General features: G+C 50.2%; 1 long non-coding RNA gene across 1 annotated transcript in view; it reads right to left on the bottom strand.

Moving 5' to 3' along the window:
* The window catches only part of LOC139232650 (uncharacterized), a 33781-nt gene extending 11476 nt beyond the window's left edge, over positions 1 to 22305 (bottom strand). The window contains exons 1-2 of the long non-coding RNA XR_011588065.1: positions 22230 to 22305; positions 15696 to 15752 (exon numbers count right to left, since the gene is read on the bottom strand). This is a non-coding gene — a long non-coding RNA (uncharacterized lncRNA). The remainder of the gene's footprint in view (positions 1 to 15695; positions 15753 to 22229) is intronic.
* Between the last annotated feature and the right edge of the window lie 5483 nt (positions 22306 to 27788).

Here is a 27788-nt window from a genome sequence, read left to right as displayed (position 1 = left end):
ACCCTGATAACAGATCACAAACTGCGCCGAGCAACACTGGGGGGCCCAAATCTGCCATCCCTGCAATGGCTGCCTCGAGGCTGGGCAGTGCAGTGTTGTCACAGTAGCACTACACGGCTGAATATCGCACTTCGAAGCAGAGCGCAATTGCAGAGGCCTTGTCCAGGGTGCCGCAGCAGGAGGACTCGTGTATTGGGGACGGGGGAGTGGGGGGGAACGGTGTGATTTTCAGTGCCGTTGACAAAGACTTTCCCCTGAGTGCAACTGAGACAGCCAAGGAGACTCAACAGGCCACCGTACTGAAAGGAGTGTATGAAAGCACCTCGAATGAATGGGCGGGTGAGTGTACGGACACAGAGTTGAAACCACTCCACAGCCGTCGCACTGAATTAGAAACATAGAAACATCGAAAATAGGAGTAGGCCATTCGGCCCTTCGAGCCTGCACCGCCATTCAATAAGATCATGGCTGATCATTCACCTCAGTACCCCTTTCCTGCTTTCTCTCCATACCCCTTGATCCCTTTAGCCGTAAGGGCCACATCTAACTCCCTCTTGAATTGTCGAGTGAGCAAGTTTTGTATCAAGAGGGGAAACAGTGTGGTGCTAACTACTTCTTTGGGTTCGGAACCAAAACAAAACAGTCCAACAATTAGATCAACACGCAAGCCAGTAGATCAGCAAAACCTGTTACTAAACTGGATTTGTAGTTCATTTAGCAACAACAGCAACTTATATTTATACAGCGCCTTTAATGTAGTGAAACATCCCAAGGTGCTTCACAGGAGTGTTTAAAGACAAAACGAATAAATTTGACACCGAGCCACATAAGGAGAAATTAGCGCAGGTGACCAAAAGCTTGGTCAAAGAGGTCGGTTTTAAGGAGTGTCTTAAAGGAGCAACGAGAGGTAGAGACGGAGAGGTTTAGGGAGGGAGTTCCAGAGCTTGGGGCCCAGGCAGCTGAAGGCACGGCCACCGATGGTTGAGCGATTATAATCAGGGATGCTCAGGAGGGCGGAATTAGAGGAGCACAGACATCTCGGGGAGTTGTGGGGCTGGAGGAGATTACAGAGATAGGGAGAGGCGAGGGCCATGGAGGGATTTGTAAACCATTTTGAAATCGAGGCGTTGCTTAACCGGGAGCCAATGTAGGTGGGCGAGCACAGGGGGTGATGGGTGAGCGGGACTGGGTGCGAGTTAGGACACGGGGCAGCGAGCACAGGGGGTGATGGGTGAGCGGGACTCGGTGCGAGTTAGGACACGGGGCAGCGAGCACAGGGGGTGATGGGTGAGCAGGACTCGGTGCGAGTTAGGACACGGGGCAGCGAGCACAGTGGGTGATGGGCGAGCAGGACTCGGTGCGAGTTAGGACACGGGGCAGCGAGCACAGGGGGTGATGGGTGAGCGGGACTTGGTGCGAGTTAGGACACGGGGCAGCGAGCACAGGGGGTGATGGGCGAGCAGGACTCGGTGCGAGTTAGGACACGGGGCAGCGAGCACAGTGGGTGATGGGTGAGCGGGACTCGGTGCGAGTTAGGACACGGGGCAGCCGAGTTTTGGATCACATCTAGTTTACGTAGGGTAGAATGTGGGAGGCCGGTCAGGAGTGCGTCGGAATAGTCCAGTCTGGAGGTAACGCAGATAAAAGCCAGGAGTTTCGGTTATGTAATGTTATGCTGGGAAAAGTGGAGCCATTGTTTTTTGGTACTGGGGAGGGGAATATATAATTATATTTCAGGGGGAGAGCAGTGTAATGTATCATCACATGGTTTGTCACATGATTTAGTATGAGCATGCTCAGTTCACTCTGGTCTGATAAAACATGCACATGGACAAATCACTCGCCTGACATTTGTTCTACCCAAGTATATTACAGCATCTATTAAACAACACTAACATGGGACTAGTATCGATGCAGTTAAGGAGAAGCTGAATAAACACATGAGGGAGAAAGGAATGAATGGATATGGTGATGGGATGAGATGGAGAGGGATGGGAGGAGGCTGGTGGAGCATAAACACCGGCACGGAGCGGTGGGGCCGTCTGGCCTGTTCCTCTGCTGTAAATACTATTTTTTTTACTTGTTCATGGGATGTGGGCGTCGCTGGCAAGGCAGCAGTTATTGCCCATCCCTTAATGGCCCCTTGAGAAGGTGGTGGTGAGCCGCCTTCTTGAACCGCTGCAGTCCCGTGTGGTGAAGGTGCTCCCACAGTGCTGTTAGGGAGGGAGTTCCAGGATTCTGACCCAGCGCCGATATATTTCCAATTCGGGATGGTGTGTGACTCATAGAAACATAGATAATAGGTGCAGGAGTAGGTCATTAGGTCCTTCGAGCCTGCACCACCATTCAATATGATCATGGCTGATCATTTTTGCAACTTCAGTATCCCATTCCTGCTTTCTCTCCATACCCCTTGATCCCTTTAGCCGTAAGGGCCACATCTAACTCCCTTTTAAATATATCTAACGAACTGGCCTCAACAACTTTCTGTGGTAGAGAATTCCACAGGTTCACAATTCTCTGAGTGAAGAAGTTTCTCCTCATCTCGGTCCTAAATGGCTTACCCCTTATCCTTAGACTGTGACCCCTGGTTCTAGACTTTCCCAACATCGGGAACATTCTAACCTGTCCAATACCGACAGAATTTTATATGTTTCTATGAGATCCCCTCTCATTCTTCTAAATTCCAGTGAATATATGCCTAGTCGATCCAGTTTTTCTTCATATGTCAGTCCTGCCATCCCGGGAATCAGTCTGGTGAACCTTTGCTGCACTACCTCAATAGCAAGAATGTCCTTCCTCAGATTAGGAGACCAAAACTGTACACAATATTCAAGGTGTGGCCTCACCAAGACCCTGTACAACTGCAGTAAGACCTCCCTGCTCCTATACTCAAATCCTCTCGCTATGAAGGCCAATATGCCATTTGCCTTCTTCAGCGCCTGCTGTACCTGCATGCCTACTTTCAATGACTGATGTACCATAACACCTAGGTCTCGTTGCACCTCCCCTTTTCCTAATCTATCACCATTCAGATAATATTCTGCCTTCCTGTTTTTGCCATCAAAGTGGATAACCTCACATTTATCTACATTATACTACATCTGCCATGCATTTGCCCACTCACCTAACCTGTCCAAGTCACCCTGCAGCCTCTTAGCATCCTCCTCACAGCTCATACCGCCACCCAGCTTAGTGTCATCTGCAAACTTGGAGATATTACATTCAATTCCTTCGTCCAAATCATTAATGTATATTGTAAATAGCTGGTTTCCTAGCACTGAACCTTGCGGTACCCCACTAGTCACTGCCTACCATTCTGAAAAGGACCCGTTTATTCCTACTCTTTGCTTCCTGTCTGACAACCAGTTCTCTATCCACGTCAGCACATTACCCCCAATACCATGTGCTTTAATTTTGCACACTAATCTCTTGTGTGGGACATTGTCAAAAACCTTATGAAAGTCCAAATACAACACATCCACTGGTTGTCCGTTGTCCACTCTACCAGTTACATCCTCAAAAAATTCTAGAAAATTCTCGAAGGCTCGGAGGGGAACGTGGAGGTGGTGGTGTTCCCATGCCCCTGCTGCCCTTGTCCTTCTAAGCGGTAGAGGTCGCGGGTTTGGGAGGTGCTGCCAAAGAAGCCTTGGCGAGTTGCTGCAGTGCATCTTGTAGACGGTGCACACTGCAGCCAGGGGGCGCCGGTGGTGGAGGGAGTGAGTGTTGAAGGTGGTGGGTAGCATGCCCATCAAGCGGGCTGCTTTGTCCTGGATGGTGTCAAGCTTCTCGAGTGTTGTTGGAGCTGCACTCATCCAGGCAAGTGGAGAGTGTTCCATCACACTCCTGACTTGGGCCTTGTAGATGGTGGAAAGGCTTTGGGGAGTCAGGAGGTGAGACATTTGCCGTAGAATACACAGCCTCTGACCTGCTCTTGTAGCCACAGTATTTAAGGGGCTGGTCCAGGTAAGTTTCTATCTGCTATAGAATCACAGAAAGTTACAGCACGGAAGGAGGCCATTCGGCCCATCGTGTCCGCGCCGGCCGACAAAGAGCCACCCAGCCTAATCCCACATTCCAGCTCTCGGTCCGTAGCCCTGCAGGTTACGGCACTTCAGGTACACATCCAAGTACTTTTTAAATGTGGTGAGGGTTTCTGCCTCTACCACCCTTTCAGGCAGTGAGTTCCAGACCCCCACCACCCTTTGGGTGAAGACATTTCCCCTCAAATCCCCTCTAAACCTCCCCCCAATTACTTTCAATCTATGCCCCCTGGTTGTTGACCCCTATGCTAAGGGAAATAGGTCCGTCCTATCCACTCTATCTAGGCCCTAATTATTTTATACACCTCAATGAGGTCTCCCCTCAGCCTCCTCTGTGCCAAGAAAAACAACCCCAGCCTATCCAATCTTTCCTCATAGCTAAGATTCTCCACTCCTGGCAACATGCTCGTAAATCTCCTCTGTACCCTCTCCACGTCCTTCCTGTAATGCGGTGACCAGAACAGCACACAGTACTCCAGCTGTGACCTAACCAGTGTTTTATACCATGCAACATGACAGCGGTGCTTCACAAAAGTGGCAACCAGACACCGAGCAGAGATGAGAGAAGGGTTAATGGAGGTGGCCAATGAAGATCAAAGAGGGTAGGTTTTGGGTGGGATGGGGCTTCTTGAAGGAAAGGAGAAGGGTTGGCCAGGATAAGAACATAATAACATAAAATATAGGAGCAGGAGTCGGCCATTCGGCCCCTCGAGCCTAATCCCCCATTCAATATGATCATGGCTGATCCGATCATGGACTCAGCTCCAGTTCACCGTCCGCTCCCCATAACCCCTTATTCCCTTATCCCTTAAGCAACTGTCTATCTCTGTCTTAAATTTATTCAATGACCCAGGTTCCACAGCTCTCTGAGGCAGCGAATTCCACAGATTTACAACCCTCTGAGCGATGAGGGGGTTGACTTATGAGGAAAGGTTGAGTAGGTTGGGCCTCTACTCATTGGAGTTCAGAAGAATGAGAGGTGATCTTATCGAAATGTAAAAGATTATGAGGGGGCTTGACAAGGTGGATGCAGAGAGGATGTTTCCACTGATGGGGGAGACTAGAACTAGGGGGCATGATCTTAGAATAAGGGGCCGCCCATTTAAAACTGAGATGAGGAGGAATTTCTTCTCTCAGAGGGTTGTAAATCTGTGGAATTCACTGCCTCAGAGAGCTGTGGAAGCTGGGTCATTGAATAAATTTAAGGCGAGGATAGACAGTTGCTTAACCGATAAGGGAATAAGGGGTTATGGGGAGCGGGCGGGGAAGTAGACCTGAGTCCATGATCGGATCAGCCACAATCGTATTAAATGGCGGAGCAGGCTCGAGGGGCAGTATGGCCTACTCCTGCTCCTATTTCTTATGTTGGAAGAAATTCCTCCTCATCTCAGTTTTAAATGGGCGGCCCCTTTGTCATGTCTGTAATGCACTTATGAATGACTCCACGAGGCAATGGTGTTGTACTCAAACTGTAGTGACTTCGGTCCTTTATTCGTAACTCCAGAGTGAGGCACATGCATGGTGAGCAGCCTTTTATACTGGGCCCTGCACACCTATGCAGGTAACCCTCAGGTCTCCCACCCCAGTGCCCTCTGGTGGACAGCCCCTGCCACAGGGGCAGGAAACCCCGGTCTCCACCAGTTGCACCCTCTAGTGGTGCCAGCATAGTATATACACAGTGTAAACCTTATTGATAGTACATCAGGTAACAAGTCTCCATCTTATGCAACTATACAGTGACTACACAGAGAGTATATCTATAGTCTGCATATATAACATCACTCTCCCCCAAGTCCTTTGTGCTGATTACCTTTGCACTATGTGCTCTGGCTTAGCTGTCCCCAGACTTAAGTGCCAATAGCCCTTGCACCTTGGCTGCGCTTTGGTTTGGCTCTCTCCCTGTTAACCCCCAAGTCCTTTTGCCACAACGTTGGGTGGCGGTTACCAGTTTGGATGGTTTGATGATGCAGTGGAGGTTCCAGTGGGTTCTGGGTGTGGTCCATGTGTGTGTCCATGGCTACATACATCCATTTCCACCCCCTCCCCCCAAAGCGGGATCATGCAGCTGGCCCGTTACATTAACATACAGGATCAGACACAGTGCAAGTACAAAGAAAGGAAGTTACAGTTTGTATCGTGACACCTTGGTTCCGTGACTTATATTCGTTACGTTTTGCGGTCGTGCGCCAGGATTGGGTAGATTGCATTCATGGTTCAGTCATGGCCAGTACTGAGGTAGCAGTACAGGTATGCGAGGACGCATGTTCCAAAGCAACCGGCCAGGATCCTAGTCGTCTGATAGCAATGCTGCGCCCCCTGCCAGTGGGGTGGGCCAGGACTCAGGGCCTTTGCCATTGCATACTGGTGGGCAGAGCCGCAGATGTGTGTGGCCTCCCTGTCCTCCTTTGAGGGCTGCAGAATCTTCTGCCTGCTCTCTAACGACATGGCCGAGGTAGCGACTGGGTCTGGGGGCTGCACCGTCTCCACCCGGGTGGTGGGCAACGGCGGCCGACTGCGCGTATTGGCGCCGTTTTCGTTTCCAGGTCCGAGGCGAATAGTGCCATCGGGTGCCTGCAGCGTGGGATAGACCTGGGGCAGGGTATCAGGATCAGTGCCTTCACCCTCCTGAGGTCGCTGGCCTATAACCTGTGGGGACACCTGGGACAGGGCATCAGGATCAGCGCCTTCACCCTCCCGAGTTCGCTCGCTTGCTACTTTTGGGGACACTCTATTCCCGACATCTCGCAACAACATTTTGTTCACAATCTTAATAGGTTCGTTACAAGAGCATACAATGTCTCTTTAAGTTCAGTTGGCTGCAGGTCTCCTTTAAGGGAACGCTGCTGGCTCTACCCCAATCAAATCCTTTGTTAGACACCAGGTGTTGGTCCCTCAGCGTTGCACCTCGTGCTATGGCCGCGGCCATCTTTTCTTTCAGCCACGCTGCCCCTCGCCGCAGCAGGGACGCCATCTTGCCTCTGTCCTCGAGGTCGACTGCCTTGATCCTTCGCTCCCGCGATTCTGCCACAAAAGCTGGAAGAGTGCCTCTGAATTCGATCTTCCTCCCCAGGAGTCCTGCCACTGGAGCCGGGAAGGTGCTTTTAGGTCGTTCCGGTCGGATCATTGCCACGCAGTCGTGATGGACGGTCTGTGCCTCAGGTGCTGCGCTGGTCTGTTCTCTGGTGCCTGGCCCAAGCGAAGGTGAGGTTTCGCTCTGTCTCTGAGCACAGGGGACATCGATTGCTGGAGTGAAGAGGTCTTCCCATTTCCACTGGATCTTCCCCATCCACCTTCTTCCGAGTAGCATTGGACCATCACCTGCAACAATCCACAGAGGTAACTTGTGCACCACGCCATTATGGATTACACTTACATCCGCACTACCAAGGACTGGGATCAGCTCCTTGGCGCAACTTTTCCTGTACTGGAACCAGCTCGGGTCGTTTTTCGTTCCATAGCCTCTCAAAGGCCTCCTGGCTCATCACTGACTGGCTCGCTCCCGTGTCCACTTCCGTGAAGACTGGAACGCCGTTTATCTCGACTTCCATCTTCACTGGCGGACAATCGGTGGTGCAGGTAAACACTCCATACACTTCTTCTGGGGCTGAGCTGTCAATCTGGCCAAATCATCATACCCCCCCCGCTGGATTCAAAGTCATCTACCGACTCCTCTGCTAGACGGTGAGTCATATTTTTTTTACACATACACTGGAGGTGGCCCTTCGTGTTACAAGCTTTGCATACGTACTCAGCAAACCGACGCTGGTGAGCCCTATGGTTTCCTCCGCAATGGCAGCATGGTGCTACTCGGTTAACATCCCTCGGCGGACTCTGAGTTCTGGAACCCTGAGGTCTGTGCTCTCTGCCCTGGGCAGAGCCACGTTCTACAGCCTTACCTGTGAAAGGCACCACTCTGTGTACAGTACTTGCTGAGTTTGAGTCCACAGGATGAATAATTTGCTTGGTGCTGCAGGTCGAGGTCATGAACACCTGACCGATGCTGATGGCCTTCTGCAGGTTGACTGTGGTGTTGGCAGATAATAGCTTGTGAAGGAGGCCCTCGCGGCCAATTCCTATAACGAAGATGTCTCGCAATGCTTCGTTGAGGTGTGTGCCGAAATCACACGGTGCCGCAAGTTTCCTGAGGTCGGCAGCATATTTTGCAATCTCCTGGCCCTCAGGTCTATGGTGAGTGTAGAATCTGTGCCTGGCCGTGAGGATGCTCTGTTTTGGTTTTAGTTGGTCACGAATGAGTTCAGTCAGCTCCTCGTATGTCTTATCCTTTGCCTTCATGGGTGCCAGCAAGTCCCTGATGAAGCGGTAGACCTCGGGCCCACAACTGGTCAGCAGTATAGCCTTGCGCTTCTCCGCCAATGTGTCCGTCTCCCCTGCCAGGTCGTTTGCCACGAAATATTGCTCGAGCCGTTCCGTGAAGGCATCCCAATCATCACCCTCTGCGAAGTCTTTCAGTGTGTCAAAGATAGCCATAATCATGTGAAAGTCCATATTCTCGTCGCCAGTTGTTATGTCTGTAATGCACTTATGAATGACACCACGAGGCAATGTGTTGTGCTCAAACTGTAGTGACCTTGGACCTTTATTCGTAACTCCAGGGTGAGGCACATGCATGGTGGGCAGCCTTTTATACTGGGCCCTGCACACCTATGCAGGTGACCCTCAGATCTCCCACCGCAGTGCCCTCTGGTGGACAGCCTCTGCCACAGGGGCAGGAAACCCCGGTCTCCACCAGTTGCACCCTCTAGTGGTGCCAGCATAGTATACACAGTGTAAACCTTATTGATAGTACATCAGGTAACAAGTCTACATCTTATGCAACTATACAGTGGCTACACAGAGAGTATATCTATAGTCTGCATATATAACACCCTTATTCTAAGATTGGGCCCCCTAGTTCTAGTCTCCCCCATCAGTGGAAACATCCTCTCTGCATCCACCTTGTCAAGCCCCCTCATAATCTTATACGTTTCAATAAGATCACCTCTCATTCTTCTGAATTCCAATGAGTAGAGGCCTAACCTGCTCAACTGGGTGAAAGAGGTCGGGGAAGGCTGTGCTGATCGGGAGGGCAAGGAGGCCAAATGCTCGGTGGTGGGAAGGGAATGGGATTGCCAAGGAGAACCGAGATGGAAGAGTTGACATAGAATTGGAGGTGATGGGAGGGGCAGGCCGCGAAGCAGTGTATCAATTTTGAATGTGCCACATCGGGTTACCGGTGTAGTTAGCGGAGGGTAAGGGTGATAGAGGAGCAGAATAGAGTGTGGGCAAGTGCTAGACACACCAACGTTAGCGTCCTCGACCAGGCCAACATCCCCAGCATCGAAGCACTGACCACACTCGACCAGCTCCGCTGGGCAGGGCCACATTGTCCGCATGCCCCGACACGAGACTCCCAAAGCGAGCGCTCCACTCGGAACTCCTACACGGCAAGCGAGCCCCAGGTGGGCAGAGGAAACGTTACAAGGACCACCCTCAAAGCCTCCCTGATAAAGTGCAACATCCCCACCGACACCTAGGAGCCCCTGGGCCAAAGACCAGTCCGCCCTAAGTGGAGGAAGAGCATCCGGGAGGGCGCTGAGCACCTCGAGTCTCGTCGCCGAGAGCATGCGGAAAGCAAGCGCAGGCAGCGGAAGGAGCGTGCGGCAAACCAGTCCCACCCTCCCCTTCCCTCAACCACTGTCTGTCCCACCTGTGACAGGGACTGTGGTTCCCGTATTGGACTGTTCAGTCACCTGAGAACTCATTTTTAGAGTGGAAGCAAGTCTTCCTCGATTCCGAGGGACTGCCTATGGTGATGGTGATCTCAAGCCTGCAGCTCCGCAGTAGGGGAGGATTGAGAGCTCGACCAGCTCTCTACTTTGTCTTTCTTCCCCTCCACCCGATGACACCCGGGCTAACTTGTACCAACCATTGCCACAGCCCTTCGCGATCTGGCACCATACCAGCCTGGCATGTGGGAGGGGTGGCAGGAAGGCTGACTGACTTCGCCCCGACAAAAAGACACATAACACACAATGATTGGCACAAACGACCCACCCACCCCCGCTCCCCCCCCTCCCCCGCCACACCCCTCCACCCTCCCCGCCCGATCCACACCCACATGCCATGAGGTTAATGCCGGTTAGGGAAATGGGCCATTCGGGGAACGGGCTTTGAACTTCAATGGCCCACGCACAGCTCAGGGGTCAGACTACGCTGTTCAGTCCTTCCGAGAGAGTCAAGGGTTATGGGGAGCGGGCGAGCAAGTGGAGTTGAGGCCAGGATCAGATCAGCCCTGATTTCATTGAATGGTGGAGCAGGCTCGAGGGGCTAAATGGCCGACTCCTGCTCCTATTTCTTATGTTCCTAATAGACTCTTTCTCCCAGTTTCCAACCCTCGCTTCTGAGGCAGTCCCTCGTATCGAGGATGGCTTCCTTCCACGCCAAGAAAGGGATGAGTTCACAGGTGTTTCAATGAAGGACCTAATATTCCAGGTCCTGAACTACATCCTGAAGGGTGGAAGATGCCTGTGGGTGGATTTTTTTAACGTGGGTTGGCCGTTGCACACCAGCCACCACACGGGGCTTGACAGAGCGAGGTCTTGGTCCAGTGGCAAGGATTAACCAGGACGACTGGAGACCAGCTCTGCTGCACGGACCTAGTGCGTGCACATATCGCACAGTGTGGGCTGGGCCCGTGCTGCCCCTGGGCCCCTCGCCTCTTCTGGGCCCCAAACTCACGCCTCTCCTGGGCCCCGACCCCCATCACGACTGCAACCGTTGACTATTTGCTTGTGCATGGCTACCAGTTGGTCAACCTCTGCCCTCCCACCCAGTACCTCATGCAATTCTTCACATGTCAGGCTGGGGCAGGGAGTGTCTGCACGAGTATTTGACGGCGGAAGGGTTGGGAGGTGGGTCGTGGGGTGGGGGGTGGGGGTCACGTGACTGACCCTCGCTCGATGTCCGCAGGCGAGCACGTTCCGGCAGCTAACAGAAGCGGGGACTCTGGTTCTTCCTGGCACAGGGCCATTGCCCTGCGGCTGGAGGGAGTTCCTCGGCCCCGGGTTGGAGTGGGAGAGGGCCCGGCGAGTCTTGATCTCCGCTCGGATGGACAGAGGAGGTGGGAGCACAAAACATGGAGCACCCGGAGCCTAGTCTTGCAAAGGATGGAAATGAGAGGGAGTGAGTATCAGACAACAAGGCTTTGACTTACATAAGAACATAAGAACATAAGAAATAGGAGCAGGAGTCGGCCATTTGGCCCCTCGAGCCTGCTCCGCCATTTAATATGATCATAGCTGATCCGATCATGGGCTCAGCTCCCACTTCCGCATCCGCTCCCCATAACCCTTCACTCCCTTATCGCTCAAAAATCTGTCTATCTCCGCCTTAAATATATTCAATGACCCAGCCTCCACAGCTCTCTGGGGCAGAGAATTCCAAAAATTCACGACCCTCTGAGAGAAGAAATTCCTCCTCATCTCAGTTTTAAATGGGTGGCCCCTTATTCCAAGTCTATGTCCCCTAGTTCTAGTCTCCCCCATCAGTGGAAACATCCTCTCTTCATCCACCTTGTCGAGCCCCCTCATAATCTTATACGTTTCAATAAGATCACCTCTCATTCTTCTGAATTCCAATGAGTATAGGCCCAACCTACTCAACCTTTCCTCATAAGTGAACCCCTTCATTTCTGGAATCAACCTAGTGAACCTTCTCTGAACTGCCTCCAATGCAAGTGTATCACTCCTTAAATACGGAGACCAAAACTGTACGCAGTACTCCAGGTGTGGCCTCACCAATACCCTGTACAGTTGTAGCAGGACTTCTCTGCTTTTATACTCTATCCCCCTTGCAATAAAGGCCAACATTCCATTGGCCTTCCTGATCACTTGCTGTACCTGCACACTAACTTTTTGTGTTTCATGCACAAGGACCCCCAGGTCCCTCTGTACTGCAGCACTTTGCAATTTTTCTCCATTTAAATTATAATTTGCTTTTCTATTATTTCTGCCAAAGTGGATAACCTCACATTTTCCCACATTACACTCTATCTGCCAAATTTTTGCCCACTCACTTAGCCTGTCTATATCCCTTTGCAGATTTTTTGTGTCCTCCTCACAATTTGCTTTCCCATCCAACTTTGTATCATCAGCAAACTTGGCTACATTACACTCGGTCCCTTCATCCAAGTCATTAATATAGATTGTAAATAGTTAGGGACCCAGCGGCACTCCACTAGTTACAGGTTGCCACCCGGAAAATGACCCATTTATCCCAACTCTCTGTTTTCTGTTCGTTAGCCAATCCTCTATCCATGCTAATATATTACCCCCAACCCCGTGAACTTTCAACTTGTGCATCCCCTCTAGCGTGCCAAGAGAGACTTGGGTTCAACAGAGTTGGTGAGAGGTTTGGCGGATTGCGTATAAGCAGCGCCTTTAAAGGCAGAAAAACATCCCAGGAGCTTCAGCAGACAAAATCGGGATAGGTGAAAGGGGGAGGGTTTTCAGTGGGGCTCGATGGAGGAATGGGAAGGCGGAGAGGCTGAGAGAAGGGAATTACAAAGCATAAGGCCTCGTGAGCTGGAGGAACGGCTGGCACAACCGATTATGTGGTCATTATCACATTGCTGTTTGTGGGAGCTTGCTGTGTGCTAATTGGCTGCCGTGTTTCCCACAATACAACAGTGACTACACTCCAAAGTACTTCATTGGCTGCAAAGCGCTTTGATATGGCCGGTGGTCCTGAAAGGAGTGATATAAATGCAAGTTCCTTCCTCCCTTCCTCCCTCTCTCTCCTTCTTGACTCTTTCTCTCCTTCTCTTTCTTTCTTTTTTTTCTCCCTCGCTCTGAAAGAGGAACCCAAACTCCTTGGAGGAAATTGTGGCACTAGTTCGGAGATCCACTGGCGAACAAGGGAGGCAAGCAAGGCCACGAATGTCAGCTGATGGCCAAGTTGGGGCCGTCAAGGGCGAGGGATGGGAGCTGTTGGTCGCTGCCAACAAAGGAGATATGAAGAACTGAATGGAACAAGATCTCGTTGGCTCATGAAGGAACTTGCAGGATGTCCAGACTCAGTCCAGCCAGGAAGAGACAAATGGAGCCGATGGGCACTGAGGGCTTATGATCTGTGGAGCGTGGACAAATGCACAGGGGAATCGTCAGCAAGAGGGTGGGTTGGTTTGGTCGAAGAGTAGAGGAGTGAAGAAACTAAGGAGGAGAGTGGGCCATCCTCTGCATTCTTCAACACAGCTCCAAGAGGAGCTACACTCTGTATCTAACCCCGTGCTGTACTTTCCCTGGGAGTGTTTGATGGGACAGTGTAGAGGGAGCTTTACTCTGTATCTAACCCCGTGCTGTACCTGCCCTGGGAGTGTTTGATGGGACAGTGTAGAGGGAGCTTTACTCTGTATCTAACCCCGTGCTGTACCTGCCCTGGGAGTGTTTGATGGGACAGTGTAGAGGGAGCTTTACTCTGTATCTAACCCCGTGCTGTACCTGCCCTGGGAGTGTTTGATGGGACAGTGTAGAGGGAGCTTTACTCTGTATCTAACCCCGTGCTGTACCTGCCCTGGGAGTGTTTGATGGGACAGTGTAGAGGGAGCTTTACTCTGTATCTAACCCCGTGCTGTACCTGCCCTGGGAGTGTTTGATGGGACAGTGTAGAGGGAGCTTTACTCTGTATCTAACCCCGTGCTGTACCTGCCCTGGGTGTGTTTGATGGGACAGTGTAGAGGGAGCTTTACTCTGTACCTAACCCCGTGCTGTACCTGCCCTGGGAGTGTTTGATGGGACAGTGTAGAGGGAGCTTTACTCTGTATCTAACCCCATGCTGTACCTGTCCAGGGAGTGTTTGATGGGATAGTGTAGAAACATAGAAACATAGAAACATAGAAACATAGAAAATAGGAGCAGCAATAGGCCATTCGGCCCTTCGAGTCTGCACCGCCATTCAATATGATCATGGCTGATCCTCTATCTCAACACCATATTCCCGCTTTTTCCCCATACCCCTTGATGCCTTCTGTTCTCGAAATCTATCTATCGCCCTCTTAACTATATTCAGTGACTTGGCCTCCACAGCCTTCTGTGGTAGAGAATTCCACAGGTTCACCACCCTCGGAGTGAAAACATTTCTCCTCATCTCGCTCCTAAATTTCCTACCCCGTATCCTGAGACTGTGACCCCTTGTTCTAGACTTCCTAGCCCAGAGAAACATCCTCCCCGCATCCAGTCTATCCAACCCAGTCAGAATTTTATACGTTTCAATGAGGTCCCCTCTCATTCTTCTAAACTCCAGTGAATACAGGCCTAGTTGACTCAATCTCTCCTCAGATGACAGTCCTGCCATTCCAGGAATCAGTCTGGTGAACCTTCGCTGCACTCCCTCTATGGCAAGTAAATCCTTCCTTGGGTAAGGAGACCAAAACTGCACACAATACTCCAGGTGTGGTTTCACCAAGGCCCTGTATAACTGTAGTAAGACATCCTTGCTCCTGTACTCAATTCCTCTTGCAATGAAGGCCAACATACCATTTGCCTTCCTAACTGCTTGCTGCACTGGCATGTTTGCTTTCACTGACTGGTGTACAAGGACACCCAGGTCCCTCTGTACATCGACACTTCCCAAGCCATCACCATTTAAATAATACTTTGCCCTTATGTTTATCCTACCAAAGTGAATAACTTCACATTTATCCACGTTATACTGCCTCTGCCATGTGCTTGCCCACTCACTCAACCTATCTAAATCGCCTTGCAGCGTGTTTGCATCCTCCTCACAACTCACAATCCCACCTAGTTTTGTGTTGTCAGCAAACTTGGGAATATTACATTTGCTTCCCTCATCCAAATTATTTATATATATATTGTGAATAGCTGGGGCCCCAGCACTGATCCCTGTGGTACCCCACTAATCACTGCCCGCCACCCTGAAAAAGACCCGTTTATTCCTACTCTCTGTTTCCTGTCAGTTAACCAATTTTCAATCCATGCCAAAACATTACCCCCAATCCCATGTGCTTTAATTTTGCACACTAACCTCTTATGTGGGACTTTATCAAAGGCCTTCTGAAAATCCAAATACACGACATCCACTGGTTCTCCCTTATCTATTCTATCAGTTACATCCTCAAAAAACTCCAGGAGGTTTGTCAAACATGATTTTCCTTTCATAAATCCATGCAAACACTGTTTAATCCCGCTGATATTAAACAAGTGTGCCGTTATCACATCCTTTATAATAGACGCCAGCATTTTCCCTACTACTGATGACAGACTAACCAGTCTGTAGTTCCACGTTTTCCCTCTCCCTCCTTTTTTAATTAGTGGGGTTACATTTGTCATCCTCCAATCTGCAGGAACTGTTACACAATCTATAGAATTTTGGAAGATGACAACCAATACATCTACTATTTCCATGGCTACCTCTTTTAGTACTTTTAGTTCTCTGGGATGCAGATCATCAGGCCCTTTACTGCGGAACTTTACTCTGTATCTAACCCATGCTGTACCTGCCCTGGGAGTGTTTGATGGGACAGTGTAGAGGGAGCTTTACTCTGTATCTAACCCCGTGCTGTACCTGCCCTGGGAGTGTTTGATGGGGCAGAGTAGAGGGAGCTTTACTCTGTATCTAACCCGTGCTGTACCTGACCTGGGAGTGTCTGATGCTGATCCGGTCCCTTGTACATATACCCCTCATCTTGATCAGCTGGGGAAAGAAATCATACCAAAAGCATAAATTAGAAAAATGAAACATACTATCTATTCTAGTGGGATGATGTTTTGGGTGTTCAACGTACCCTGCTCGCATCATTGGCTTCAATCTGAATGATTTCTGAAGTAAATCAGGATGGAGTGTATTAATTCTCTAGCTTGGCAATGCAACGGTTATACAGGTTGAACTTTCCTTATCCGGCACCCTCGGAGCCTGGCCTGTTCCAGATCAGGGATGTTTCCGGACGAGGGGTGGTCACGTTAAATTGGATGGTACAGGTACTGAGCAAGGGGATATCGGGGTTGGCTGGCTTGGGGCTGGGAGTGTGGCATAGAGATCGTGGGGGGAGCGGGGGCGGTGGATCGCGGGGTCAGGCTAGCGATTGCCAGAGTCGGCAGCGAGGAAAGGACTTCAATTTGTTCAGGTCGGAGTTCTGCGCATACGCCACCCGATGGCCGGAAATGGTTCCGGACGAGGGGTGGTTCCGGATAAGGGAGTTCTGGATATGGGAGTTCTGGATTAGGGAGATTCAACCTGCAGTACTGGACTCTGTAACCTCGAGGTTGGGAGATCAAATCCCACCAGGGCAAGTTGTGGAATTGCATCGATAAAACCTGGTAATGTGTCGGCTTGTCCCCAGGGGAAAACAGTGAAGCCGTTGAAAGCTGTTGGATTGCCGTAGAAACAGAACTGGTTCACAAACACACTTCAGGGAGCGGAACCTGACTTGCCCACAGGGCTTGGACCTATTGGCTCTTACTGCCCTCTGAGGGAACAATCAAGAAGGTGGCCCATCAGGTTGTCAGGGCAACGTCTGCCATCACTGCACACACCCTCACACCAGGTCACACCCTCGGCCATCGGCCAGTAGCATCCTCGAACCACTCGTCCGCTTGTCCCCATCAACGCAGAGGGGCAGGCACCAGACAGGCTTGCCGGCGGGCAAGTACCATTCACCCAGTTTCTCCGCCGTCCTCCCCCAAAGACCCCATGATTCTGAGCTGGTTTGTGGTATCATGCCCACCCTGCAGAACCTTGCTCGCCCGCCAACACCCCCCCCCCCCCGCCCCAAGGGGCATCCATTCTTCATCCGGCCATCCGGGCAATGTCCGCCCAATTTGACCGTGGGGGGTATTGCCAGCGGCCGAGCCCTATCCTGTGCCCGTCTGGCATTCTGAAACATGCCAGTGTTTTCCAGTGTGATCACTGGACCATGAAAGGCAGCGGTCTGTTTTTTATTTCTTGGTTTGCACCCTCCCTCCCACCGGGTCCAGAGGCTCTGAGGCCAATTGTAGTTAAGATCTACTAAGGTTTGAGATGGGAGCTTGTAAAGGACTGGATGGCAGACTCCATCTGAGTGACGTGCACCAAGCTTGCCTTGGCCGATGTTGATACGCAGTGCCAAGGCTAAGTGGCCCGCGGCACAAGGGCACTGTCAAGTGGCACACAGGGCATCTCTGGCGATGCCCAGGCGTTGCGTCACACGCAACGGCCACCAACCGTGCAATAAGTGCTGGCTTCCACCATTCACCATGATTATATTGAGGGAGGCCAACTAACCAGATGTGCAGTGAACAGATATCTCCCTCTCCAACACTGAACAAAACTTGAAATCAAAGCAATTGTCGTGTCCTCACATACAATGGATCAAGGTCTCTGAGTTCCTGGCCTGGGCCAATATTTATCCCTCAATTAACGTCACAAAAATACCAGATTATCTGGCTCATTATCACATCGCTGTTTGTGGGAGCTTGCTGTGCGCAAACTGGCTGCCGCGTTTCCCATATTAGAACAGTGACTACACTCCAAAAAAAGTACTTCATTCGCTGTAATGCGCTATGAGACGTCCGGTGGTATTGGAAGGTGCTATATAAATGCAAGTCTTTCTTTCTCAGGGAGATATCTGTACGCTGACTGGTGTCTATCAGTCCCTCTCTCTCAGGGAGGTATCTGTACACTGACTGGTGTCTCTCAGTCCCTCTCTCTCAGGGAGATATCTGTACACTGACTGGTGTCTCTCAGTCCCCTCTCAGGGAGATATCTGTACACTGACTGGTGTCTCTCAGTCCCTCTCTCTCAGGGAGATAGCTGTACACTGACTGGTGTCTCTCAGTCCCTCTCTCTCAGGGAGATATCTGTACACTGACTGGTGTCTCTCAGTCCCCTCTCCCTCAGGGAGATATCTGTATGCTGACTGGTGTCTCTCAGTCCCCTCTCCCTCAGGGAGATATCTGTACACTGACTGGTGTCTCTCAATCCCTCTCCCTCAGGGAGATATCTGTACACTGACTGGTGTCTCTCAGTCCCTCTCTCTCAGGGAGATATCTGTACACTGACTGGTGTCTCTCAGTCCCCTCTCCCTCAGGGAGATATCTGTACACTGACCGATGTCTCTCAGTCCCTCTCCCTCAGGGAGATATCTGTACACTGACTGGTGTCTCTCAGTCCCCTCTCCCTCAGGGAGATATCTGTACACTGACTGGTGTCTCTCAGTCCCCTCTCCCTCAGGGAGATATCTGTACACTGACTGGTGTCTCTCAGTCCCTCTCTCTCAGAGAGATATCTGTACACTGACTGGTGTCTCTCAATCCCTCTCCCTCAGGGAGATATCTGTACACTGACTGGTGTCTCTCAGTCCCGCTCTCTCAGGGGGATATCTGTACGCTGACTGGTGTCTCTCAGTCCCTCTCCCTCAGAGAGATATCTGTACACTGACTGGGGTCTCTCAGTCCCTCTCCCTCAGGGAGGTATCTGTATATTGACTGGTGTCTCTCAGTCCCCTCTCAGGGAGATATCTGTACATTGACATAGAAATATAGAAACATAGAAAATAGGTGCAGGAGTAGGCCATTCGGCCCTTCGAGCCTGCACCACCATTCAATATGATCATGGCTGATCATGCAACTTCAATACCCCATTCCTACTTTCTCTCCATACCCCTTGATCCCTTTAGCCGTAAAGGCTACATCTAACTCCCTTTTGAATATATCTAACGAACTGGCCACAATAACTTTCTGTGGTAGTGAATTCCACAGGCTCAAAATTCTCTGAGTGAAGAAGTTTCTCCTCATCTCGGTCCTAAATGGCTTACCCCTTATCCTTAGACTGTGACCCCTGGTTCTGGACTTCCCCAACATCGGTAACATTCTTCCTCCATCTAACCTGTCCAGTCCCGTCAGAATTTTATATGTTTCTATCAGATCCCCTCTCATTGTTCTAAATTCCAGTGAATATAAGCCTAGTCGATCCAGTCTTTCTTCATATGTCAGTCCTGCCATCCTGGGAATCAGTCTGGTGAACCTTCGCTGCACTCCCTCAGTAGCAAGAATGTCCTTCCTTAAATTATTCAAGGTGTGGCCTCACCAAGGCCATGTACAACTGCAATAAGACTTCCCTGCTCCTATACTCAAATCCCCTCGCTATGAAGGCCAACATGCCATTTGCCTTCTTCACCGCCAGCTGTTCCTGCATGGCAACTTTCAATGACTGATGTACTATGACACCTAGGTCTCGTTGCACCTCCCCTTTTCCTAATCTGTCACCATTCAGATAGTATTCTGCCTTTCTGTTTTTGCCATCAAAGTGGATAACCTCACATTTATCTACATTATACTGCATCTGCCATGCATTTGCCCACTCACCTAACCTGTCCAAGCCTCTTAGCATCCTCCTTAGCTCACACTGCCATCCAGCTTAGTGTCATCTGAAAACTTGGAGATATTACATTCAATTCCTTTGTCTAAATCATTAATGTATATTGTAAATAGCTGGGGTCCCAGCACTGAACCTCGCGGTACCCCACCAGTCACTGCCTGCCATTCTGAATTTATTCCAACTCTTTGCTTCCTGTCTGTCAACCAGTTCTCTATCCATGTCAATACATGAACCCTGTGCTTTAATTTTGCACACTAATCTCTTGTGTGGGACCTTGTCAAAAGCCTTTTGAAAGTCCAAATACACCACATCCACTGGTTCTTCCTTGTCCACTCTACTAGTTACATCCTCAAAAAATTCTAGATTTGTCAAGCATGATTTCCCTTTCATAAATCCATGCTGACTTGGACCGATCCTGTCACTGCTTTCCAAATGCGCTGTTATTACATCTTTAATAATTGATTACAACATTTTCCCCACTACCAATGTAAGGTTAACCGGTCTACAATTCCGTTTTCTCTCTCCCTCCTTTTTTTAAAAAGTGGGGTTACATTAGCTACCCTCCAATTCATAGGAACTGATCCAGAGTCGATAGAATGTTGGAAAATGATCACCAATGCATCCACTATTTCTAGGGCCACTTCCTTAAGTACTCTGGGATGCAGACTATCAGGCCCTGGGGATTTATCAGCCTTCAATCCCATCGATTTCCCTAACACAATTTCCTGACTAATAAGGATTTCCTTCAGTTCCTCCTTCTCGCTAGACCCTCGATCCCCTAGTATTTCCGGAAGGTTATTTGTGTCTTCCTCAGTGAAGATAGAACCAAAGTATTTGTTCAATTGGTCGCCATTTCTTTTTTCCCCTTTATAAATTCATCTGATTCTGACTGTAAGGGACCTACGTTTGTCGTCACTAATCTTTTTCTCTTCACATAGAAGCTTTTGCAGTCAGCTTTTATGTTCCCTGCAAGCTTCCTCTCATACTCTATCCCCCCCACCCAATTAAACCCTTAGTCCTACTCTGCTGAATTCTAAATTTCTCCCAGTCCTCAGGTTTGCAGCTTTTTCTGGCTAATTTATATGCCTCTTTCTTGGATTTAACACTATCCCTAATTTCCCTTGTTAGCCACAGTTGAGCCACATTCCTCCTTTTATTTTTACACCAGACAGGGATGTACAACAGGGAGAGGGGTCTCTCAGCCCCCTCTCAGGGAGATATCTGCACACTGACTGGTGTCTCTCAGTCCACTCTCAGGGAGATATCTGTACACTGACTGGTGTCTCTCAGACCCCTCTCTCTCAGGGAGATATCTGTACACTGACTGGTGTCTCTCAGTACCCTCTCTCTCAGGGAGATATCTGTACACTGACTGGTGTCTCTCAGTCCCCTCTCAGGGAGATATCTGTATACTGACTGGTGTCTCTCAGACCCCTCTCTCTCAGGGAGATATCTGTACACTGACTGGGGTCTCTCAGTCCCTCTCTCTCAGGGAGATATCTGTACACTGACTGGTGTCTCTCAGTCTCCTCTCTCTCAGGGAGATATCTGTACACTGACTGGTGTCTCTCAGTCCCTCTCTCTCAGGGAGATATCTGTACACTGACTGGTGTCTCTCAGTCTCCTCTCTCTCAGGGAGATATCTGTACACTGACGGGTGTCTCTCAGTCCCTCTCACTCAGGGAGATGTCTCTACACTGACTGGGTCTCTCAGTCCCTCTCTCTCAGGGAGATATCTGTACACTGACTGGTGTCTCTCAGTCTCCTCTCTCTCAGGGAGATATCTGTACACTGACTGGTGTCTCTCAGTCCCTCTCTCTCAGGGAGATATCTGTAAACTAACTGGTGTCTCTCAGTCCCCTCTCCCTCAGGGAGACATCTGTACACTGACTGGTGTCTCTCAGTCCCTCTCACTCAGGGAGATGTCTCTACACTGACTGGGTCTCTCAGTCCCTCTCCCTCAGGGAAATATTGTACACTGACTGGTGTCTCGAAGTCCCTCTCTCAGGGAGATATCTGTACACTGACTGGTGTCTCTCAGTCCCCTCTCCCTCTGGGAGATATCTGTACACTGACTGGGGTCTCTCAGTCCCCTCTCCCTCAGGGAGATATCTGTACACTGACTAGTGTGTCTCAGTCTCCTCTTTCTCAGGGAGATGTCTGTGTACTGATTGGTGTCTCTCAGTCCCTCTCTCTCAGGGAGATATCTGTACACTGACTGGTGTCTCTCAGTCCCATCTCAGGGAGATATCTGTACACTAACTGCTGTCTCTCAGTCCCTCTCCCTCAGCGAGATGTCTGTACACTGACTGGTGTCTCTCAGTCCCTCTCCCTCAGGGAGATATCTGTACACTGACTGGTGTCTCTCAGTCCCCTCTCCCTCAGGGAGATATCTATACACTGACTGGTGTCTCTCAGTCCCCTCTCAGGGAGATATCTGTACACTGACTGGTGTCTCTCAGTCCCCTCTCCCTCTGGGAGATATCTGTACACTGACTGGTGTCTCTCAGTCCCCTCTCCCTCAGGGAGATATCTATACACTGACTAGTGTCTCTCAGTCTCCTCTCTCTCAGGGAGATGTCTGTACACTGACTGGTGTCTCTCAGTCCCTCTCTCTCAGACATTGACAGTGGTCTCCTCATCGCGCTCTCACTGATGTCTGGTCTCCCAGTCTCCTGTCCCTCAGGAACATCCATCTACTCTCGTGCTGGGCCTCACAGGGCCAAATGGATCACACCTCTTGTACCGTTATTGTTCTCACAGTTAGCTTACGCACATCTGACAAAATGAACACTGGTGCAAGGTTTAGTTACTCACAATCGGAATCTTCTTCCTCCTCACGAGCAATCATTTCTCGAGCCCGCTTTATGTTCATCCCTTCATCGTACATCTTCTTCCGTCTTAACTCAAACTGCCGTCTCCTTTCTTGGGAGAAGGGAGGAAAAATGGTAGATAAATTCCTGCGGGAATAAATCAGGGCATACAAACAAAGACGCTCGAGGCAGGTATAGCATGGGGATAGATACAGAGTAAAGCTCCCTCTACACTGTCCCATCAAACACTCCCAGGGCAGGTACAGCACAGGGTTAGATACAGAGTAAAGCTCCCTCTACACTGTCCCATCAAACACTCCCAGGGCAGGTACAGCATGCTTTATCTGTAGCTAACCCATCATGTACCTACCCCTGGGCGTGGTTACGATGATTAAAGGAGTTGATAGGGATGGATCGAGAGAGAGACTGTTTCCTCTGGTGGGGTGGAATCCAGAACACAGGGGGCTTAACCTTAAATTTAGAGCCAGGCCGTTCAGGGGTGATGTCAGGAATCACTTCTTCACAAAAAGAGCGGTGGGAATCTGGAACTCTCTCCCCCCCTCAAAAGCTTTTGAGGCTGGGGGTCAATTGAAAATTTCACAACTGAGCTTGAGAGATTTTTGCTGGCCAAGGGTATTAAGGTTTATAGAACCAAGACAGGTAGCTGGAGTTAAGATACAGATCAGCCGTGATCTAAATGGATGGAGGAGCAGGCTCGAGGGACTGAATGGCCTCCTCCTGTTCCTATCTATATTAATAACTTCGATGAAGGGACCAAGTGTATTGTATCCAAGTTTGCTGACTATACAAAACTAGGTGGAACAGTAAGCTATAAGGAGGATATATCGAGCCTGCAAAGGGATATAGGCAGGTTAAGTGCGTGGGCAGGAAGGTGGCAGATGGAGTTTAATGTGGGGAAATGTCAGGTTATTCACTTTGGTAGGAAGATTCGAAAAACAGAATATTTTTAAATGGTGAGAAACTGATGAATGTTGTTCTGAGAGATTTGGGTGTCCCTCGTAGAGGAAGCATAGAAAGCGAGCGTGCAGGTACAGCAAGCAATGAGGGAGGCAAATGGCATGTTGTCCTTTATTGCAAGGGGGTTGGTGTACAAGAGTAAGGAAGTCTTGCTCCAATTGAACAGGGCCTTGGTGAGACCACACCTGGAGTACTGCGCACAGTTTGGATCTCCTTATCGAAGGAAGGATATACTTGCCTTGGAGGCGGTGCAACGAAGGTTCACCAGACTGATTCCTGGGATGAGAGGGTTGTCCTGTGATGGGAGATTGTGTAGATTGGGCCTATACTCTCTGGAGTTTAGAAGAGTGAGAGGTGATCTCATTGAAACATAGAAGATTCTGAGGGGGATTGACAGGGTAGATGCAGGGAGGATGTTTCCCCCCCGGGCTGGGGAGTCTAGAACCAGGGGTCACACAGTCTCAGGATAAGGGGGCGGCCATTTAGGACTGAGATGAGGAGGAATTTCTTCACTCAGAGGGTGGTGAATCTTTGAAATTCTCTGCCCCAGAGGGCTGTGGAGGCTCAGTCGTCGAGTATATTCAAGGCCGAGATAGGTGGTTTCTGGACTGTAGGAGAATGATGGGATATGGGGAGCGGACAGGAATGGCTGATCTTCGACCACAACTCCACATTCCCACCCAATCCCCATATCCCATCGATCTCCTACAGTCCAAAAATGTATCAATCTCAATGGTCAGATCAGCCATAGAAACATAGAAAATAGGTGCAGGAGTAGGCCATTCGGCCCTTCGAGCCTGCACCACCATTCAATATGATCATGGCTGATCATACAACTTCAGTACCCCATTCCTGCTTTCTCTCCACACCCCTTGATCCCTTTAGCTGTAAGGGCCACATCTAACTCCCTTTTGAATATATCTAACGAACTGGTCCCAACAACTTTCTGTGGTAGAGAATTCCACAGGTTCACAATTCTCTGAGTGAAGAAGTTTCTCCTCATCTCGGTCTTAAATGGCTTACCCCTTATCCTTAGACTGTGTCCCCTGGTTCTGAACTTCCCCAACATCGGGGACATTCTTCCTGCATCTAACCTGCGATCTAACCATGATCGTATTAAATGGCGGAGCAGGCTCGAGGGGCCGAATGGCCTGCTCCTGCTTCTAGTTCTTGTGTTCTTATACGCAAAGACAATGTCGCTGATATGCTCACCTTTCTCAACCATTGGGATATCATCCTCGTCATACTCCATGTCTTCAGGCACCACTGTATGCACTTTGGGATTGTTTTTCGTCTGCAGAGTGTTCATCCTAAATCAGGCACAGACAGTTACAACCTTGGAACACCACCCTCCCTCCATTCGTAGCACGCTCCCCCTCTAGCAAACCGCTATTAGCAAAAGCACAGACCCGAAGGGGGTGGGACTGTTCCCGGGGCGGTAAAGCCAAGCGGGGCGATGGTGAATCAGCAGATCGTGCAATTCATTGGCTGCCGATTCATCGCTCGTCTCTGTTGCCGCTGACACCCCCTTCCCCCCCTCCCACACCCCCACCCTCCCCCCCAGAACCCTCGGCAATTGTGACGATGTCTTCCACTGAAGTCCCACTGTCATGTATCTTACATTATTATATATAACTGAATCCTAACATGCTACACATGACTGTAATAAGATATGACCTGTAACCACCAGCATACCTTACCACCAGGGGTGCACTTGCAAGAGACAGGTATATAAGGGCAGGTCTCAGGCAAGTGCAGCATTCCAGAGCTGTGAAATAAAGGTGCAGGTCCAGAGTGACGTTGACTTCACTACATGCCTCGTGTGAATCTGTACTGAGGGGACAGGACTTTACAGTGGCGACGAGTTACGGGATTACAGAATCCACAGAATGGCGAACAACGGATCAGATGAAAAGTACAATGCGGGAGACAATTGGGAGGACTTTATAGAAAGGCTCCAGCAAAGCTTTGTAACCAAAGACTGGTTAGGCGACGATAAGGCAGACAAGAGAAGAGCCCATCTCTTGACCAGCTGTGGCTCGAAAACATACGCTTTAATGAAGGATCTGTTGGCACCCGAGAAACCAGCAAGCAAGTCATTTGAAGAATTGAGCACACTGGTAAGAGACCACCTGAAGCCAGCGAGCAGCCTACACATGGCCAGACACAGGTTCTACAACTACAGACGCTGTGTGGGCCAGAGCATACCCGACTTCGTGGCGGAACTTCGGAGGTTGGCTAGTTTATGTGAGTTCTCCGATGAACTGAGGAGAGAAATGCTGAGAGACTTTTTCATTGAAAGCTCATAGAGACCAAGAACCTGACCTTAGAGGCAGCAGCACTGGTTTCACAGACATTCTTGGTAGGGGAAGAAGAAACGAGGTTGATTTATAATGCAGGTACGACAACTAACGAAATATCGGAACAAGAAGTTCACAGCACTAAACAAGCTGCTACCCCCACACACAAACAAAACCGGGAGAACAGGCTCTCGACAGCAGGCAGAAGCCATCAAGGGCCACAGGAACGGCCGTTCACACCTCATCAACCCACAATGCGATCAATCAACTAAAAACTGAGAGAAGCTCAAGAGAGATCAGCCAGACGCAGCTCATTCTTTGGGAACTCTTTGAACAATGGAACAGGTCTGTGCTGGAGGTGTGGGGGTGGGCACTCGTCAAGGGAATGTCGATTTCAGCAGGCTGTTTGCAGAAATTGTGAATATACAGGGCATTTGTCCCGCATGTGCAAAAAAACGGCAGCTCGGCTGGTATACGAATCGGATGGGTCGGAAAGTGGACCAGAAGATGGTGGGGACAGTACCCGGGACACCGATGTACAGCGGGTGAACACGATCAATGGCCGCTGCTCCTACAACAGGACGCCTCCTATAATGATGAGGGTCCTACTCAACGGGATATCTGTCAACATGGAGCTGGATACAGGAACGAGTCAATCTCTCATGGGCGCTCAACAATTTGAACGACTGTGGCCGCATAAAAGAGACAGACCAAAACTCACAAGGGTCGACACCACACTAAGGACCTATACCAAAGAAATCGTACCAGTCCTCGGCAGCGCCATGCTCTCTGTCACACACAAAGGGACAGTGAACCGACTTCCCCTGTGGATTGTCCCCTGAGACCCCCCAACACTGCTGGGGAGAAGCTGGCTGGCAAAACTAAACTGGAATTGGGATGATGTCCATGCCATGTCATCAGAGGAACGGATCTCCTGCTCAACAGTTATAAAGCGATTTGAACATCTCTTTCAGCCAGGTGTGGGCACTTTCAAAGGGGCCAAAGTCAAAATCTACATCACACAGGATGCTAGACCGGTCCATCACAAGGCCAGAGCTGTACCCTATGTGATGAGGGAAAAGATTGAACACGAACTAGACAGGCTTCTGCGGGAAGGCATTATATCTCCTGTGGAATTTAGCGACTGGGCAAGTCCCATCGTCCCAGTCATGAAGCCTGATGGACCCGTACGAATCTGTGGGGACTGCAAATCTACCATAAACAGAGTCTCCCTACAGGACCAGTACCCGCTGCCCAGAGCGGAGGACTTATTTGCCACATTGGCTGGAGGTAAACTTTTCTCAAAATCACATCTGCGTATATGATGCAAGAATTGACCGAGGAATCCAAGCTACTCACCACCATCAACACACATCAAGGCCTTTTCATGTACAATCGATGCCCATTCGGCATCAGGTCGGCAGCTGCCATATTCCAGTGCAACATGGAGAGTCTGCTCAAGTCCATCCTGGGGACGGTTGTATTTCAAGGCGACATACTTATCACGGGCAGGGACACCGACTCCCATCTCCGTAATTTGGAGGAAGAACTAAAGCGGTTGGATCGGGTAGGCCTACGAGTCAAGAAATCCAAGTGCCTGTTTCTCGCACCCGAGGTTGAATTTTTTGGCAGAAGGATTGCCGCTGATGGAATCCGCCCAACAGAGTCCAAAACAGAAGTAATTCGCCTGGCACCCAGGCCCCGGAATGTCTCAGAACTGCGCGCCTTTCTCGGGCTACTCAATTACTTTGGGAACTTTATGCAGAACTTAAGCACGCTGCTGGAGCCTCTCCACGTACTACTCAGAAAGGGGTGTGATTGGTTTTGGGGGGACGCCCAGGAACGCGCCTTCAATAAGGCACGCAACCTTCTGTGTTCCAACAGTGTTTTGACTTTCTTTGACCCAGGTAAAAAGCTAGTTCTCACATGTGATGCGTCAGCGTATGGGGTCGGGTGCGTTTTGCAACATGTCAATAGTGCGGGCAAATTACAACCTATAACTTATGCCTCCAGGTCACGTTCGCGGGCAGAGCGCGGGTACGGAATGGTAGAGAAGGAGGCGCTCGCATGCGTGTTCGGTGTCAAAAAGATGCACCAATACCTTTTCGGGGCCAAGTTCGCGTTAGAAACCGACCACAAGCCCCTCACATCCCTCCTATCTGAGAGCAAGGCAATAAATGCCAACGACTCGGCGCTAATTCAACGGTGGGCACTCATGCTGGCGTCCTACGACTACACAATAAGGCACAGGCCAGGCACAGACAACTGTGCTGACGTGCTTAGCA

Source organism: Pristiophorus japonicus, chromosome 20 (assembly GCF_044704955.1).
Source record: "Pristiophorus japonicus isolate sPriJap1 chromosome 20, sPriJap1.hap1, whole genome shotgun sequence".
In the NCBI taxonomy this organism is placed as follows: domain Eukaryota; kingdom Metazoa; phylum Chordata; class Chondrichthyes; family Pristiophoridae; genus Pristiophorus; species Pristiophorus japonicus.
The sequence above is the reverse complement of the archived record's forward strand: the minus strand, read 5'-3'. Positions and strand labels throughout refer to the sequence as shown.